Source organism: Mobula hypostoma, chromosome 10, assembly GCF_963921235.1.
Source record: "Mobula hypostoma chromosome 10, sMobHyp1.1, whole genome shotgun sequence".
NCBI lineage: Eukaryota > Metazoa > Chordata > Chondrichthyes > Myliobatiformes > Myliobatidae > Mobula > Mobula hypostoma.
Genome location: NC_086106.1, coordinates 100,253,266 through 100,270,045, shown reverse-complemented (window position 1 = coordinate 100,270,045; position 16,780 = coordinate 100,253,266). Strand labels below are relative to the sequence as shown.

The 16,780-nt window shown below is 41.6% G+C and overlaps 1 protein-coding gene across 4 annotated transcripts in view; it reads right to left on the bottom strand.

Moving 5' to 3' along the window:
* The window catches only part of tenm1 (teneurin transmembrane protein 1), a 2,340,669-nt gene that overhangs the window by 819,250 nt on the left and 1,504,639 nt on the right, over window positions 1-16,780 (bottom strand). The gene's annotated exons all lie outside the window — the stretch shown is intronic.

Below are 16,780 nucleotides of genomic sequence, written 5' to 3'. Positions count from 1 at the left end.
AAGACTATCAAATTCCCAATGCACAGGGAGAAAAAAAAACTGTGCAAACAATAAAAGTAAGAAAATAGCATTCAGAAGTGACGTTTTACAAAATAGATAAAGCCAGTCATCACTGCAGCTGGAGCAGGCCAGCGCCTCAGTTCATTATAGAGCAAAGTGAGTGTCACGAGACCACAGATGCGAAGCCAGACATCACAGCACCCAGAGAGGGCCACAGCCTCAGTACAGTGCAGAGCTGAGTAAACGTCATGGAGCAGTGAGCAGAACCAAGGAGAACCAGGCAGAACTGGCCCATCCTCACTACCGGTCCTGATACCCTAACTTTTTCAACCTGGCCCGATGCTTAAGTCGTCCAAGCATCAGGTCGCTCCTTGCTTTTGGTCAGCTGTGGGGCGTGGATCCTGCCACTACAATTCTTGAACTGTTCTTGAACTTTCCAATTAAGCCCAGTACTTCGTGATCAAACATTGAGAGGTTCCTCGCTCCTGCCTCCACTTGCCTCTGCCATGCCTTGCCCTTACCTCCACCTCCTCTTCCGCTCACCTAGCTTTGCCTCTGCATGCGTCCCCATTGTTGGGGTGACCATTATTAATAAAACATTATTAATAAGGTGTTTAGTAGTTTTATTTGTTTTGTATTTTGCTGCCAATGAGTAGTTGCTGGCGTCACAGCTCCATCTTAAACCGGAACTTATGAACAAGATGAACCATGGTGACATTCTGTGGGCTATGTACAATACTTCTAAGTAAGTGTGTTTTGAGTTTCTCTCACTGCAATCTGCAGCATGTAATGTTCCTTTAAGTAATGTATTTTTAAATCAACTTAATGACCTGTCGATTTCACGATCTTCTGAAGAACTCGGCGGACCAAGCAGGTACGGCACCTTTAAGTGGACGAAGGTTCATCGCTATTGTCGGAAGCGAGGTAGGAGGAGGTGGGGACTCCAAGCCAGGATGAAGAGCAGAGTGATGTGGCCTCCTCTACACAGCATCTTGTCAGCAAACGTGCAGTCACTGGAGAACAGAACTGAGAACCTGGGGGAAGGTTACTGTATCAGCAGAAAATGAGAGATTATTATGTTCTCTGTTTGAGTGAGGTGTGGCTTCCTACCAGTATGCCAAATATAATGATCAGACTGGGAAGCCTCTTGATTTATAGATGGGCCAAACGGCTGATTCAGAAAAGGCAAAAGGTGGAGGTGTATGTTTCATGATAAACTCTAGGTGGTACTCCAATGAGGTGGTTTTGTCAAACTTGTCCTCCTCCTACCTTGAAATCCTAAAGATTAAATACCATCATTTCTATTCTCCTAGGAGGTTTTCCTCCATAATCCTGACTGCAGTTTATATAGCACCAGTGGCTGATTATAATCAAGCATGAGATACTGCATAATGTTATCCGCAAACCAGTTATCCCGATGCATTTCAAATCAGAGTTGGAGATTTCTAAAAGGTTTGTTTGAAGAAAACTCTGTCCAGTTACCATCAGTGAATAACCTGTAGCTCCAGAGGTCCCAACACACTAGACCACTCTTATACTAAGATAAGGAATGCCTACTGTTCTATGCCCACAGAACATTTTAGTAAATCTGATCATTTAGCTGTCCTTCTCCTTCCTGCATACAGGCAGAAGCTAAAGAGCAAAGCTCCACAAAGAGGTGGCCACAGGGATGTAGAGGAGCAGCCCTGGAATCGCTATGAGTTAGTGGACTGGGCCATGTTCGAGGATTCATCTGTGGATCTGAATGAATCCACCACAGTTGTCATGGACTTCATTAAAGCAGTTATAGATGAGTGTGTCCCCACAAACTTCTCCAACCAAAAGCCTTGATGAACATTAAGATCCATAATTTGCTGAGGGACCAATCAGAGGCATTCAAGTCTGTTGACCAAAAGAGTTCCAAGAGGTCCAGGTACGATCTCTGGAAAACCATGTCATGGGCAAGTGAATCAATGAAGGATGCTCAACAGTTGTGGCTGGGCTTGAATACTCTCTCTTCTTACCAAGTTAAATCAAGTGACGTAGGTGGCAAAGAGCACTTTGCTTCCTGATGAACATAAAGAATTCAATGCACGCTTTGAACATCAAAACTTGAATGAACCATCACAAACTCCCACAGCTCCTGAAGAACCTGCGATTTCAGTCTCTAAATCTGCCCTGCTAAAAGTGTACACCATCTATCGACTAAGGTGACTCTGCCATCCTAATTCTTCTTGTCTTCAGCACAGCATTCGATACTGTGGATCATACTATTTTAATAGACCGTCTCCAAGTCGGGGTTGGTGTTGATGGTACTGCCTTGAACTGGTTCACATCCTATCTTAAAGATAGAAGTTTCTCTGTCAACATAGGCAAATTTTCCTCTTCTCCAGCCAGTTTCTCCTGTGGGGTCCCAAAAGGTTCCATCCTAGGTCCCATTCTTTTCTCGATATACATGCTTCCCCTCGGTCAAATCATTCAAAAACATGACATTTCTTTTCATTGTTATGCTGACGACACACAGCTTTATCTCCCCTGGAAACCAAACAACCAGTCAAATCTAGTCAGCCTCATGAACTGCCTTGAGGTCATAAAGTGTTGGATGGCACAAAACTTCCTACAGTTGAATGAAGGCAAGTCTGAAGTTGTCCTATTTGGCCCCCCTGACTCCATCAAAGTGATTACCAACAGTCTTGGTAACCTGTCCACCCTTGTCAAACCCCATGTCAAGAACCTTGGTGTGATATTTGATTCTGCCTTTAAGTTTGACAAGCAAGTTGATGCAGTAGTAAAGGCCAGTTTTTCCCAGCTTTGTACTATTGCCAAAATCAAGTAGTTTCTCTCTTTCAAAGACCTCGAAAAAGTAATCCATGCCCTTCTATCCTCCCGCTTGGACTACTCCAACTCCCTATATACTGGGATTAGTCAGTCGTCCCTGTCCCGCTTGCAACTGGTTCAGAATGCCGCAGCCAGGCTCCTGACAGGTGCCCGGAAGAGGGACCATAATACTTCTATCCTGGCCTCTCTCCACTGGCTACCAGTACGGTTTAGAATTGATTTTAAGGTTCTCCTGTTTGTTTACAAGGCCTGAAATGGGCTGGCCCCCTCCTATATGGCAGACCTTTTAACCCCTTATTCTACTTCCAGGTCCCTCAGGTCGGCTGACTTGGGGCTCCTGGCTGTCCCGCGATCTAAATTTAAGTTCAGGGGTGACCACGCCTTTGCTGTTGTAGCCCCTAGACTGTGGAACAGCATTCCTCTCCCTATCAGATCTGCCCCCTCTCTTGACTCTTTTAAGTCCAGGCTCAAAACTTACCTTTATTCACTAGCATTTGAATCTTCCTGATGTGGCTGATTTTTGGCTTGTATTGTTTATTTTGTACCTATAAGCTGTGTGCCTTGTTGTTTATATCTGTATTTCTTATATTTGTGATTTTAGCTACCTGTTATGGTTTGTATAGCACTTTGGTCAACATGAGTTGTTTTTAAATGTGCTTTATAAATAAATTTGACTTGACTTGACTTGACTTGACTTGATGTGCGAACGTCCTTCAGGAGGGTGAACTCATGAAAAACATTCAGCCCAGACAGGATACTTGGCCAAGCACTAAAACCCTATGCTGATTAACTGGCTGGAGTGTTCACTGAAATCTCTAACCTCTTGTTTCAGCAGTCTGAAGTAATCATCTGTTTCAAGCAGGCTGCAATTACAGCGGTGCCCAGAAAGAACATTGTAACCTGCCTCAATGACTATTATCCAGTAGCACTTACATTCACAGTGGTGAAGTGTTTTGAGAGGCTGATAATGAAACATATCAACTCCTGCCTAAGAAGCAACTTGAATCCGCTCCAATTTGGCTACCAAACAGGCCCACAGCAGATGCCATCTCATTGGCTCTTCTCTCAATCCTGAAACATCTGGACAGAAAAGCTGCATATATCAGGATGCTCTTTATCAACTACAGCTCGGCATTCAACACCATCATCCCCTCAAAACTAATCAATAAGCTTCAAGACCTTAGCCTCAATACCTCTTGTGCAATTGGATCCTCACTTGAATACTGCAGTAAGTTTGAATTGGCAATGTGTCCTCCGTAATCTCCATCAGCACAGATGCACCACAGGGATGTGTGCTTAGCTCCCTGCTCTGCTTGCATTACATTTATGACCTTGTGGCTAAGCTCAGGTCAGTGCCATATTCAAGTTTGCTGCTGATACCGCTGGCTGAATCAAAGTTGGTGATGAAAACAGTATAGGGTCAGAGATGAATATAAGATTGAAAATCTGGAGGAGTGGTGCCACGACAACAACCTCTTACTCACTGTCTGCAAGACCAAGAAGCTGATTATTGACTTCAGAAGGAGGAAACTAGAGGTTCTTGAGCCAGTTTTCATTAGAGGAGTAAGCTGGAGAAGAATAGCACCTTTAAATTCCTTATCATTTCAGAGGACCTGTCCTGGGTCCAGCATGCAAGTGCAGTTTTGAAAGAAGCATGACTCTACCTTTACTTTCTTAGGAGTTTGCAAAGTCTCGGCTCAGCCTCTAAAACTTTGACAAACTTTTGTAGGTGTGTGGTACTTGGCATGGAAACACCAATGCCCTGAATGGAAAATCCTACAAAAGTAGTGGATACTGTCCAGTCCATCATGGGCAAAACCCTCCCCAACTTTGAGCACATTTACACAGAGCTTTGTAGCAGGTAAGCAGCATCTATCACCAAGGACCACAACCACTGAGGTCAGGGACCCTTCTCTCTGTTGTCATCAGGGAGAAGGTAGAGGAGCCTCATGACTCACAACACCAGATTTAGGCCCTTGAACCAAAAGTGATAAGTTCACTCAATTTCACTGTAATATTGCTATGGACTCAATATCAAGGACTTTCCATCTCCTGTCCTTGATTGTTATTGCTTGCTTGCTTGTTTATTTGTTTGTTTGTTTGTTTATTTATTTTTTCTTTCTTTTTGTATTTGCTCATTTTATTACCTTTATGGACACTATTGCTATGCCCAGTTGGTATGGATTTTCATTGATGCTCTTATGGTTATTGGATTTATTGGGCATGCTCGCAAGAAAATGAATCTCAGGGTTGTACATGGTGACTTACATGTTCTTTGATAACAAATTTACGTTGAACTTTGAACCTTAATATTTCAATAGAAACAGCCAATTTGAGCACCATTGTGATGTGCCCTTGGTTAAATTATGATTTTTGGAAAGGTGTTTGAAAGAAAACTATTGTTTAATACTCCCTCACTTCTTCAGAGCTGCTTCTTTTTTCCCACCTTGGGAGGCCAACGCAGCTCTTCTGAAATTTTACACAAGGTTAGAACTCAAATTGTTGTGTAAAATGTTTGCCTAGTGTATAGGTAGAGAAAAGAAAGTGAAGAATTGGGATGAGTGGGTCATTTTCATGTTAGCAAACTGCAACTGGAGCTATGATCTGAGGCACTGGATTTCAATTTTTTTTGAAAGTGTTTTTTATGGTTATGACAGATCACTTGAAGCTGAACACAAATGTAATTTCAGCCTACTAATATCATGTAGGAATTTGAAGAAACAAGAAATTAACTTTTATTGAACATAATGTGTTTAATTGCATCATAGTGCTAACACTCTGCAACATTCAACTAAGCTAAAAATGTTGTGTTGATGATTTTCATTTGTATTCAATGTCTGAGGCTTCTCACTTGTGTCCAACAATAATCAACCAGCATTAATGGTTTCCAGTTGCCCTGATATTATTTCTTTAAGATTGCAATGTCCTAGTAAAACCTTTCACCATGCTCATAAGTGACAGCACCAAGATTTGCAGCGAAGAAGTCTAAATGGGAATGTAGAAAATTAATCTTCAGTGACATGTTGCATTTCATCATTTTGCATGCGTGAAGCATGTTGTCAACCAGCTGCATGAAGTTTGGTGCTCTGTGATTGCCAAAAAAATTTTTAACAACATCCATGAATGCCTTCCATGCAATTCTCTCCAGTCCTACTGGAAGTTCTTTAAATTTCCTGTCATTGATAAACTGTTTGATATGTGGACCAACAACAGATATGCCTTCCTTAATCTTGACATCAGTTATTCTGAGAAACACCTGACTCAAATATCAAAATCCTTCACATTCCTTGTTCATCATTTTCACAAAATCTTTCAATAAGCCCCAGTTTTATATGAAGAGAAGGCAAATATATCTTTGTCAGGTCTACAAGTAGTTTATGTTCCATACTTTTCTGCCCTGAAACCAACTGCTTATGGAGTGCCCAATCCTTTTTAATGTGATGAGATTCTTAACACAGCTGTCCCATTTGCAAATGAAACAACAGTACTTGCTGCATCAGAGCTGCATTCTTAGTAGCAGCACTCCACAGATGCTCCAGTTATAGTTGCTGTACTTTATATGTTTCAACAAGACTTCCAAATTGCGGTAGTTTTCTTTCATGTGTACTGCATTGCCGATTGGTATTGAAAGGTGGACATTGCTGTAGCAGCACAGCTTTCAGGCTCAAGAATCAATAAAAAGACGCCATTGTTGTGGGACATGCTGGCAACCCAAAACAGTCAAAAGCTCATTAATGTCCGTGCAGAAAGATAGATTGTCAACTTGACTCATTTCTTCCTGGAATTGCGTCAAAACTTCTCAGTGCCTGCAAAAGACAGAAGTAGTTGCACCTGGTGACAGTAGATTCCATTCTTGCAGTTTTGAATCCAGTAGTTCTGTTTTTACCTTTGAAAAGGCCAAGTCTCTGATCAGATCATTTAACCCAGATTGAATTATCAGATATGGCTCACTTGACATAAAGGATTCAAAGTCTGTATCTCTATCAGTGATGTTTTTTTTATTCCTGGCTTATGCATCATGACATTTTTGTCTGCCTCTTCTAGACTTCATGTCTCTGGTAGCTTCAGCACTGGAAGAAGATCATCATACATCACAGGTCTCATGTCTGAAGGGAGATTGGGGTATTCAATGGATTTCTTGTTTTTAGATGAGAAACCAGACACACTGGTCGGACAGAAGTAGCAATTTGTTACATGATACTCTACTTTCACCACGTCATTGGGACAGCCAACGACATTCACTTCTGAGTACCTCTGAGCCAAGCTCTAAGATCGGCAGCGCATGTTATACAACAAATCAGAGGACCCCAGGCTTTGTGTTTGTCACCAATTTTACACCCAAAGTAGAGCTCATAGACTTTCTTAATAAGAGCAGTCGTGCTTTGTCTTTGAGATTTAAGCATATACTCGCCACAGATATAGTAGAAGGTATCGCGGCTGTTCCATCATTGGCGGAGATATCTTGCTATCACAAATACTCCTGAAAATACAATTACGTTATTATAATGTGTACCCACAATATGCTATGTGCATAGAGATGCACATATCAACATGATTGCAAACTGATATACATGTAAACTCAAACAACAGGAATTCTGCAGATGCTGGAAATTCAAGCAACATACATCAAAGTTGCTGGTGAACGCAGCAGGCCAAGCAGCATCTATAGGAAGAGGCGCAGTCGATGTTTCAGGCCGAGACCCTTCGTCAGGACTAACTGAAGGAAGAGTGAGTAAGGGATTTGAAAGCTGGAGGGGGAGGGGGAGATGCAAAATGATAGGAGAAGACAGGAGGGGGAGGGATAGAGCCGAGAGCTGGACAGGTGATAGGCAAAAGGGGATACGAGAGGATCATGGGACAGGAGGCCTAGGGAGAAAGACGGGGGGGGGTGACCCAGAGGATGGGCAAGAGGTATATTCAGAGGGACAGAGGGAGAAAAAGGAGAGTGAGAGAAAGAATGTGTGCATAAAAAGGAGTAACAGCTGGGGTACCAGGGGGAGGTGGGGCCTAGCGGAAGTTAGAGAAGTCAATGTTCATGCCATCAGGTTGGAGGCTACCCAGACGGAATATAAGGTGTTGTTCCTCCAACCTGAGTGTGGCTTCATCTTTACAGTAGAGGAGGCCGTGGATAGACATGTCAGAATGGGAATGGGATGTGGAATTAAAATGTGTGGCCACTGGGAGATCCTGCTTTCTCTGGCGGACAGAGCGTAGATGTTCAGCAAAGCGGTCTCCCAGTCTGCGTCGGGTCTCACCAATATATAAAAGGCCACATCGGGAGCACCGGACGCAGTATATCACCCCAGTCGACTCACAGGTGAAGTGATGCCTCACCTGGAAGGACTGTTTGGAGCCTGTGAGTCGACTGGGGTGATATACTGCGTCCGGTGCTCCCGATGTGGCCTTTTATATATTGGTGAGACCCGACGCAGACTGGGAGACCGCTTTGCTGAACATCTACGCTCTGTCCGCCAGAGAAAGCAGAATCTCCCAGTGGCCACACATTTTAATTCCACATCCCATTCCCATTCTGACATGTCTATCCATGGCCTCCTCTACTGTAAAGATGAAGCCACACTCAGGTTGGAGGAACAACACCTTATATTCCATCTGGGTAGCCTCCAACCTGATGGCATGAACATTGACTTCTCTAACTTCCACTAGGCCCCACCTCCCCCTCGTACCCCAGCTGTTACTCATTTTTATGCACACATTCTTTCTCTCACTCTCCTTTTTCTCCCTCTGTCCCTCTGAATATACCTCTTGCCCATCCTCTGGGTCACCCCCCCCCCGTCTTTCTCCCTAGGCCTCCTGTCCCATGATCCTCTCGTATCCCCTTTTGCCTATCACCTGTCCAGCTCTCGGCTCTATCCCTCCCCCTCCTGTCTTCTCCTATCATTTTGCATCTCCCCCTCCCCCTCCAGCTTTCAAATCCCTTACTCACTCTTCCTTCAGTTAGTCCTGACGAAGGGTCTCGGCCTGAAACGTCGACTGCGCCTCTTCCTATAGATGCTGCTTGGCCTGCTGCGTTCACCAGCAACTTTGATGTATGATACATGTAAACTCGTTGCATGGAATGGTGTGTATGTGTGTGATGTTTTTATAGCCTTTCTAAAACCTGACCTGCCATGCAGCATCCACCCTGCCTAAGAATGCCTAGGCATGCCTGGACAAGACATAAAACTTTTCAGGGCACATTGTGGGCAACATTTTACTTGAATTATGCATTGAAATAACAAATATAGGTATTTATAGGCGTACTGAGTCCCCTCCTTTACTTCCTGTATACCCATGACTGTATCGCAACCCATAGCTCCAATTTGCTAATTAAATTTGCCAACAATACTACATTGATTGGCCTTATCTCAAACAATAACGAGGAAGAAGGCATCTCTCTGACACAGTGGTGTCAAGAAAACAGCCTCTTCCTCGATGTCGCAAAAACAAAGGCGCTGGTTGTGGATTACAGGAGAAATGGAGACAGGCTAACCCATATTGGCATCAATAGATCTGGGGTTGAGAGGGTAAAGAGCTTTAAGTTCCTTGGCATCCACATCACCGGGGACCTCACGTGGTCTGTACACACCAGCTGTGTGGTGAAAAAGGCACAACAGTGCCTCTTTCACCTCAGATGTCTGAGGAAGTTTAGTGTGTGCCTCCAAATCCTAAGAACTTTCTGCAGGGGCACAATTGAGAGCATTATGACTGGCTGCATCACTGCCTGGTATGGGAACAGTACCTCCCTTAATCGCAGGACTCTGCAGAGAGTGGTGTGGGCAGTCCAGCGCATCTGTAGTTGTGAACTTCCCATGATTCAGGACACTTACAAGGATAGGTGTATAAAAAGGGCCTGTAAGATCATTAGGGACCTGAGTCACCCCAACCACAATCTATTCCAGCTGCTACTATCCGGGAAACGATACTGCAGCATAAAAGCCAGGACCAACAGGCTCTGGAACAGTTTCTTTTACCAGGCCATCAGAATGATTAACTCACACTCATTTGAGTGTACTCTATATTACATTGACTGTCCTATTTATTATAAATTACTCTGATTGCACATAGCACATTTAGACGGAGACATTACATAAAGATTTTTACTCTTCATGTATATGAAGGATGTAAGAAATAAAGCCAATTCCATTCAATATTTTTTTTTTAAATGGAGTGTGATAGGGAAATTCCATGGTGACTTTTATGCTTAGAATTCCAAAATCCATAAGATACACCAAAAGTAGTCAGGAAAGAAAATCTTTGTTGTCTAGTGTTAGCTAGAATATAAATACACAGCTGGGCTGTTGCTGTATTATACTACCTGAGGATACTAGACCCTGCACCTGCAATAACCTTTGAGCTGCATTAGGAATCTGCAGCTGGGCAAAATGCCTCTGGGATAAGAAACAAATAAAAACATATACACTACTGCTCTTAATCATTATCCAGTGAGTCTTGTTACAAGGTCAGACATAAAGGCCTGGCGTGGACATTATTACAGCACCCTCAATGGAAAAAATATCAAATATTGCTGTATTATGAAATATATGGTTCCTAAAGGTTGTCATAGCTGGAGCAGGTAGTGGGGGTAAGCTCCCACCATCTAGTAAATGTTCCCAATAGTGTGCATCTCAAATAGCCTCTGACAATCAAGTCCAACTCTTAGCCTATATGTGTGGCTTAACAACTGACAGGAGAAGAGGCAAAGGCAGGATACTGGCCTTTCGGCAGATGGGGCTCTTCAGCCATGGTTGGTAGCTCATCTAGAAGAAAAACTCTGACCCCAGACCTCTGCTGCCTTGCGGCTATATCCACTTATGAGGAAGACTTCGGGAGTAAACCCCGAGGAAAATTCTGGAGCTGGAGTCCCTAAGGCAACTAACTACTGGATGCCACTGGTGCAAAACTGTATCAGTCTCTGCCATTCCTTTGAATTCATCAGCTGCGTGGAAAGGGGGAGCATGCTGTATGGGCAACAACATGTCCCCTATATCGTACTACCCTGGTTTGTTTGCGTACTGGCTTGCATATCATGCAGACTGCTGGCACGCAACGTACACGGTCAACCCTAACCAAAGGAGGTCTCAGAAATGAAACATACGAAGAGAAGACTTTTAGGCAGGATACTGGTGAATAGTGACGAATGTTAGGATAAGCTTAGAGTTGCAGAATTAGCAGAAGAAAAATTAAAATGCCATTATTTCTGATGACACCACATTCCTCGCTATATGAAATTGGAGGGATCAATTGAATATTGTAAAGATGATTTACCACTCCTTTCAATGGCACTGTTACCAGTGATCATCACTGAACAAATGTGCTAATTCATTTTATAACTGCAATCTGCTTCATGGGATGGTGATGAATTTAAAAAGCCTGAAGAGCAATTGGAAAGTTTGCTCGGAGTATAGCATAAGATAATATTGACATTTGCGTTCTGTCATTCAGCTGCGGCTTTTTATTTGAACCTATTAACAATGCAAGAAGCAACTTCAATCAATACTGAAATATTTGGGACAGACTCTGCCAAGATTTGACTGAACATGCTGTGTTAGCAAATTTCTCAATAGATATTTTTGTCTACTGCTTGCTTCTATACCATCTGGCAAACTGACACCAAAAACAATCACTTGCAAAAATGGTTTGAACTGTCGAACTAAAAAAGGACATCTAATTAGTTGAAAGTATTATCAACCACTGTTACCTGGTAATGACTCAAGTGACCCCTAGGAAGCTATATTCAAAGGATCCTGTTTTCAGATCTGGATTTCAAGCTCTTAATCATGGCAGGAACCCAACTACTCAGAAGGAGCTGCTGCATTCATTTAAAAAAGGTCATGACAAGGAGATTATGATCCTTTTGAATCCTTCAGTCTCAAATTCAGAAGGGAGGTATAGAATTTCATTCCTGAGATCATAATATCTCAAATCATATGAACATTGCAGACTCCAATGTTTGGTGGTGTTCAGAGAGTTCCAATTAAAAGCTGCCCCTTAAGATATTATTGACCAAAGACAAACCCCAAAATTGTCATCTGTGACAGTACAATATGTTAAACTATGGTATGAGTGACCTACAAGATATGCACTTTGCATTAATATTTCCCTCATCAGCACTGCAGACTTTACATGAAATGCACTATTCATGATACACAAAATGTGCCCAGTCAAATTTCCAAATTTTGATCAGGACACTTGAATGTTCACACAATTAGGCTGATAATGTCAATATTCTATAAATCATTTTTTGTCTATCATTACATAATCTCTACAGATGTACAATTATACAACTTTGAAGATGCAATGCCTATGAAAACTTCTCACACAGGAACTCACAAACAAGAGAAAATCTGCAGATACTGGAAATCCAAGCAACACATGCAAAATACAGGGTCTCAGCCGGAAATGTCAACTGTTTACTCTTTTCCATTGATGCTGCCTGGCCTGCTGAGTTCCTCCACCATTTTGTGTGTGTAACTCAAGAGCTGTTGTGTTCTCCAGCATAATTGCAATTCAATCATAGAAATGAATTGCTCTAATTTTTTTACATGCCTTCCTATGCTAAAGACCTAAACCACAGCCTAATTTAAATGACCACAAAGCTTTTTTTTAATTGTTCTTTTGTCCAACCAGAGTTGGTGGATTTGATTCAAATTTGAAGAGAGATAAGTGGTAGGAGGGTATTTCTTTGTTTGCAGCTCTGAGACCAGCAGTGTTCCACAGGAACATTGCTGACACCCCTGTTGTTTGAATATTTATAACTGATCTGGATGAAAATGTAGATTGGTTGTTACATACATAGAACTGTGGAGAGTGAAAAAGAGAGTCAAATGTACAGCAGGGTATAAATCAGTCAGAAATATTTAAAAATTGCAAGGTGGCCCACTTTGTGAGGTCAAATGCAAGGGGGAAGTATCGAGGGATCTTCCTGGAGCATTGATGTACAGGGGATCTCGGGGTGCAAGTTCATAGTTCTCCAAAAGTGGCATTACAACTAGTTAAGTAAGAAGACCACAAGTCGTGAAGTACAAAAGTCAAGAAGCCATGTTGCAGCTATATAAAACTTAGGTTACACCTCTTCTGGAGCATTGGGAACAGTTCAGGTCATTTACCCAAGAAGGATGCGGAGATTTAGAAAGGAGTACAGAAGAGTTTCAACAGGACGGCATCTGTATTAGAGAGTATTAGCTATAAGAAGAGGTAGGACAAACTTGGGTTATTTTCTCTGGAGCATCAGAGGCTGAGAGGTAACCTGACAGAAGTATGTAAATTTGTGAGAGGCTTGGATAAGATAGACAGTCAGTGTCTTTTTCTACGTGTGGAAATGTCAAATACTACATAGCAGAGCTTAAAGGTTAGAGGAAGATGTGCGAAGGAAGTTTTCCTGCACCCGCACAGAGTGGAGGGTGCCTGAAGCACACTGCTAAATGCAGCGGTGGGAACAAAAGAGATAGCAACTTTTAAGAGGCACTTATACAGACACGTGAACTTGTAGGAAATGGAGAGATATGGGTCATGCGAAGGTAGATGAGATTAGTTTAACTTGGCACCCAGGACAGCGCAGATATTGTGGACCAATTGTCTCAGCTCCAAAGCTCCACTGTACTACATAGATGCAGAAATCTTGTTTCCTTCTTTCTGAAGTAAATCAACAATAAATTTCATGTCTCAGATGTTCATTCTGCTTACAAACATAACTTTAATAGTGTGTTTAAACTTATATTTAATTGCTATTGAAATCCATTCTTAATTTGGTTGGCTTTCCAAACAAAAGTTTGCAAAATATCACATTGTTTCCATTTTAGTCAATGTTCCTCTACCATGTTATCAGTTCTGACATGCATTGAAGTATTTCAATGTCCATTCATGATCCATCTAAATGCATTTAAACTCATATACTGATTATCATCAGTAAATACTATTTACTTGTGTAATACTCTGCTGGAAATGCTATACCGAATAGAAAGGTATTTTTGGAGCAAATCTCATAGACCTTCATTTGTCAGTTCACTCAGCCAGAGCTCCTTCCATTTATCCTGACCATCTATTTTCTTTGCTTTCAAATCCAGTTAGCTAATATGCTATAATCCCCGTTATTACCTGACAGTGAAACCTTATCAATACCCTCTGAAAAATCAAATGCTTTATATTCATTGGATTACCTGTCAATCTAGTTTTTAATCTGCACCGAGTTTACGAGCAGGATGGTGAGCCAGAAGGTGCTGTTTCCATATCCATAATGGGGAAAAAAAATCAAGTTAAAAATCTTGAAGAGTAACCCAATTATTGGTTTTAAGTTTGTGATGACACAATATGTTAACTAGAATATGTTTAGTGCCTCCATATGCTATCATTCTATAAAACAAATTAAATTGTCTTGTTAATCACATAACCAGCAGTTACAGTAAGTTAACCAAAAAAGAAAGGTAGCTACACCAGCATAAATACAAGTCTAAATGGTTTTTTAGTTAATGGAAAGCTGATAGATTGTTATGAGTTGGGAAAACTGGTTGAAACATTAAACTGATTAACACCATTCCAAATGCAGTAGGAATGCATCTAGGCCAAGTTTTATTGACGTGGGCTTGTCACCTATGTTCTTTACAACTCTAAACATGTAGGAAGCTGATTTTGTTTGGTCAGGCTGCCCATGTGTAAACTACTAACACTGAATAGCAGCAGACAATGGAGTAAAGTGCAAATAATGGCCATTGCTCCTCTGGGTACCTATAACAGCAGTTGAAACCTCACCTTAGTTTTGCCAGTTGCCAACGCTATCAGGATATCCATCTTAGACATCTAGTGCAACGCACACATAATACTAAAGGAACTCAGCAGGTTAAGCAGCATCTATGGAGAGGACGAACAGTCAATGTTTCGGGCTGAGACCCTTCATCAAGTCCTGATGAAGTGTGAAACATTAAACATTATTCTTTTCTCTTTTCTTGCAGTTCTGCAAACACCAATTAAATCAATGGGCTTGAGATTCCTGTATCAGTGCTTGGGAACCACAACACTCTCATGCCCTGCTGTTGGAATCCCTGAAGAGATGAGCATTAGAGCAAAGTGGGAAGTAGCCCTGGAACTTGGCCTGTAAATTTGAGGCTTTGACGTTCCTGTGGGAACTGTAAAGCTTATCTGCTGTTATCCTCAGAAATGCTGACTGTTCCATACAGAACTAACGGCACTCACGGGCAATAATTTCAAAAGACTGGACCTCCTTGGACAGTTTGCACGCTTTTGAATTTCAGCTCACTCATTTCAATGGCAACAACCTAAGGTACTGTATATCCATTAGCAAGGGAATGGAGTTGATCACAATTCTGTGAAGTTTTTTACACAGCTGTGAGAGCTGTTGAGAACCCTGAGAGGGCAGGCAACACTTGGAGATGAACTTATTTCTTTAAAAGGAAATCCAATACACATGCTTAAGTACATATTTAATCTGTGCAGGCTGTCATACTTCTTCTTTCAACTGATTAGCACGCATATAATGACTGAAAATATGTCTTATTTTTATAAGGCAGTCAAATCCTACATGCAACATTGCTTTCATTAAAACGCTCAAATCTTCTGAGAATTTGCTCATAAATGTACATGGATATGGTGCATTTTTCACAGAAATATGACATATCCTCATTTGCAAAATTTGCCTGTTTGCACCTGCATTGTTATCGTGACGAAGGTAATGCAGATTCTGCTTTTAATTTAGAAAGCACCGTGCTTCACAGGATTCTTGGTCTGTAGTCCAAGAGGCTTTTGGTTGAAGTTAGTTCAACTGCATTTACTGACACTTAACAGATCAGGGTTCATGCGGGTGACAGCCAGGTGAAGCACATCCTCTACTACTGGAATGAATATGCTCTTGTTTCGATGAATGTAATCCAAGATCCAGTCCGAGAACAAAATCAGTCAAGCAGTCAATGTTTACAGAGGCCCTGATATTGTCCCTAGACTCAGACAATAAGTGATAGACAGAATACATTGAATATCTAAATTTCATATGGATACAGTATAAACCTCAAATGATATCATAAAGACTAAGTAGGAGAACCAGAGTCAAAAGTACTGAATGTAGACTTCAATATTGCCACACAACAGGAAATTCCCAGCTGGGTGCGGTGCCAAATTCCTAAGGGAGAGATCAGATGCAGGAAAGAAATTGAAGCAGAGGCATCTGATAGACTTTCACCAGCACTTGGATAACTGTGATTGATAAGAAACGATGCGATAAACCCACTTGAAAACCTGCAGAAGGCAATGGATTTTACAATGTACACAACTCACAAGCTGACATTCATAAAGTCACATGTGAATATCACTGTTGGGCACAGCCTGCAGCTCCTGAAATGCGTCAGAGAATTAAGCTCCCACTGACACTGATTTGGCAAGCATAAAAACCTATGGATTCACTTTCAAGGACTCTTTACTTCATGTTCTCAATATTTATTGCTTATTTATTTAATATTATTCCTTCCTTTTATATTTGCACAGTTTGATGTACTTTGCACTCTGGTTGGAATGCTCAGATGGTGTATTTTTCATTGATTCTATTATGATTGTTATTCTATTACAGATTTATTGACTATGCCTGCAAAAAAAAAACAAATCTCAGAGTTGTATACGGTGACATTTATACACTTTGATCACAGATGAACTTTGAACTTTGTGTCTGTAACCAGAGGGTACTGCTTTAAAGTTAAGTGATGAAATGTTTCAAGAGATACAGGAAGAATGTATTTCTTCATCCAGAGTCAAGATGAAATTTGGATCACTCTGCTGGAGAAGATAGTAGAGGCAGAGACTCTTACAATACTTAAGTATCTAAACAAGTACATGAAACGTCAAGTCCTGCAAGGTTACGGACCAAGTGCTGATAAGTGAGGTTAGAACATGGGTATTGATTGTTTTGTATGGCCAAAGAACCTTTTTCTGAGCTGTATGACTCTAGGGGGTCAGTGTGGACATA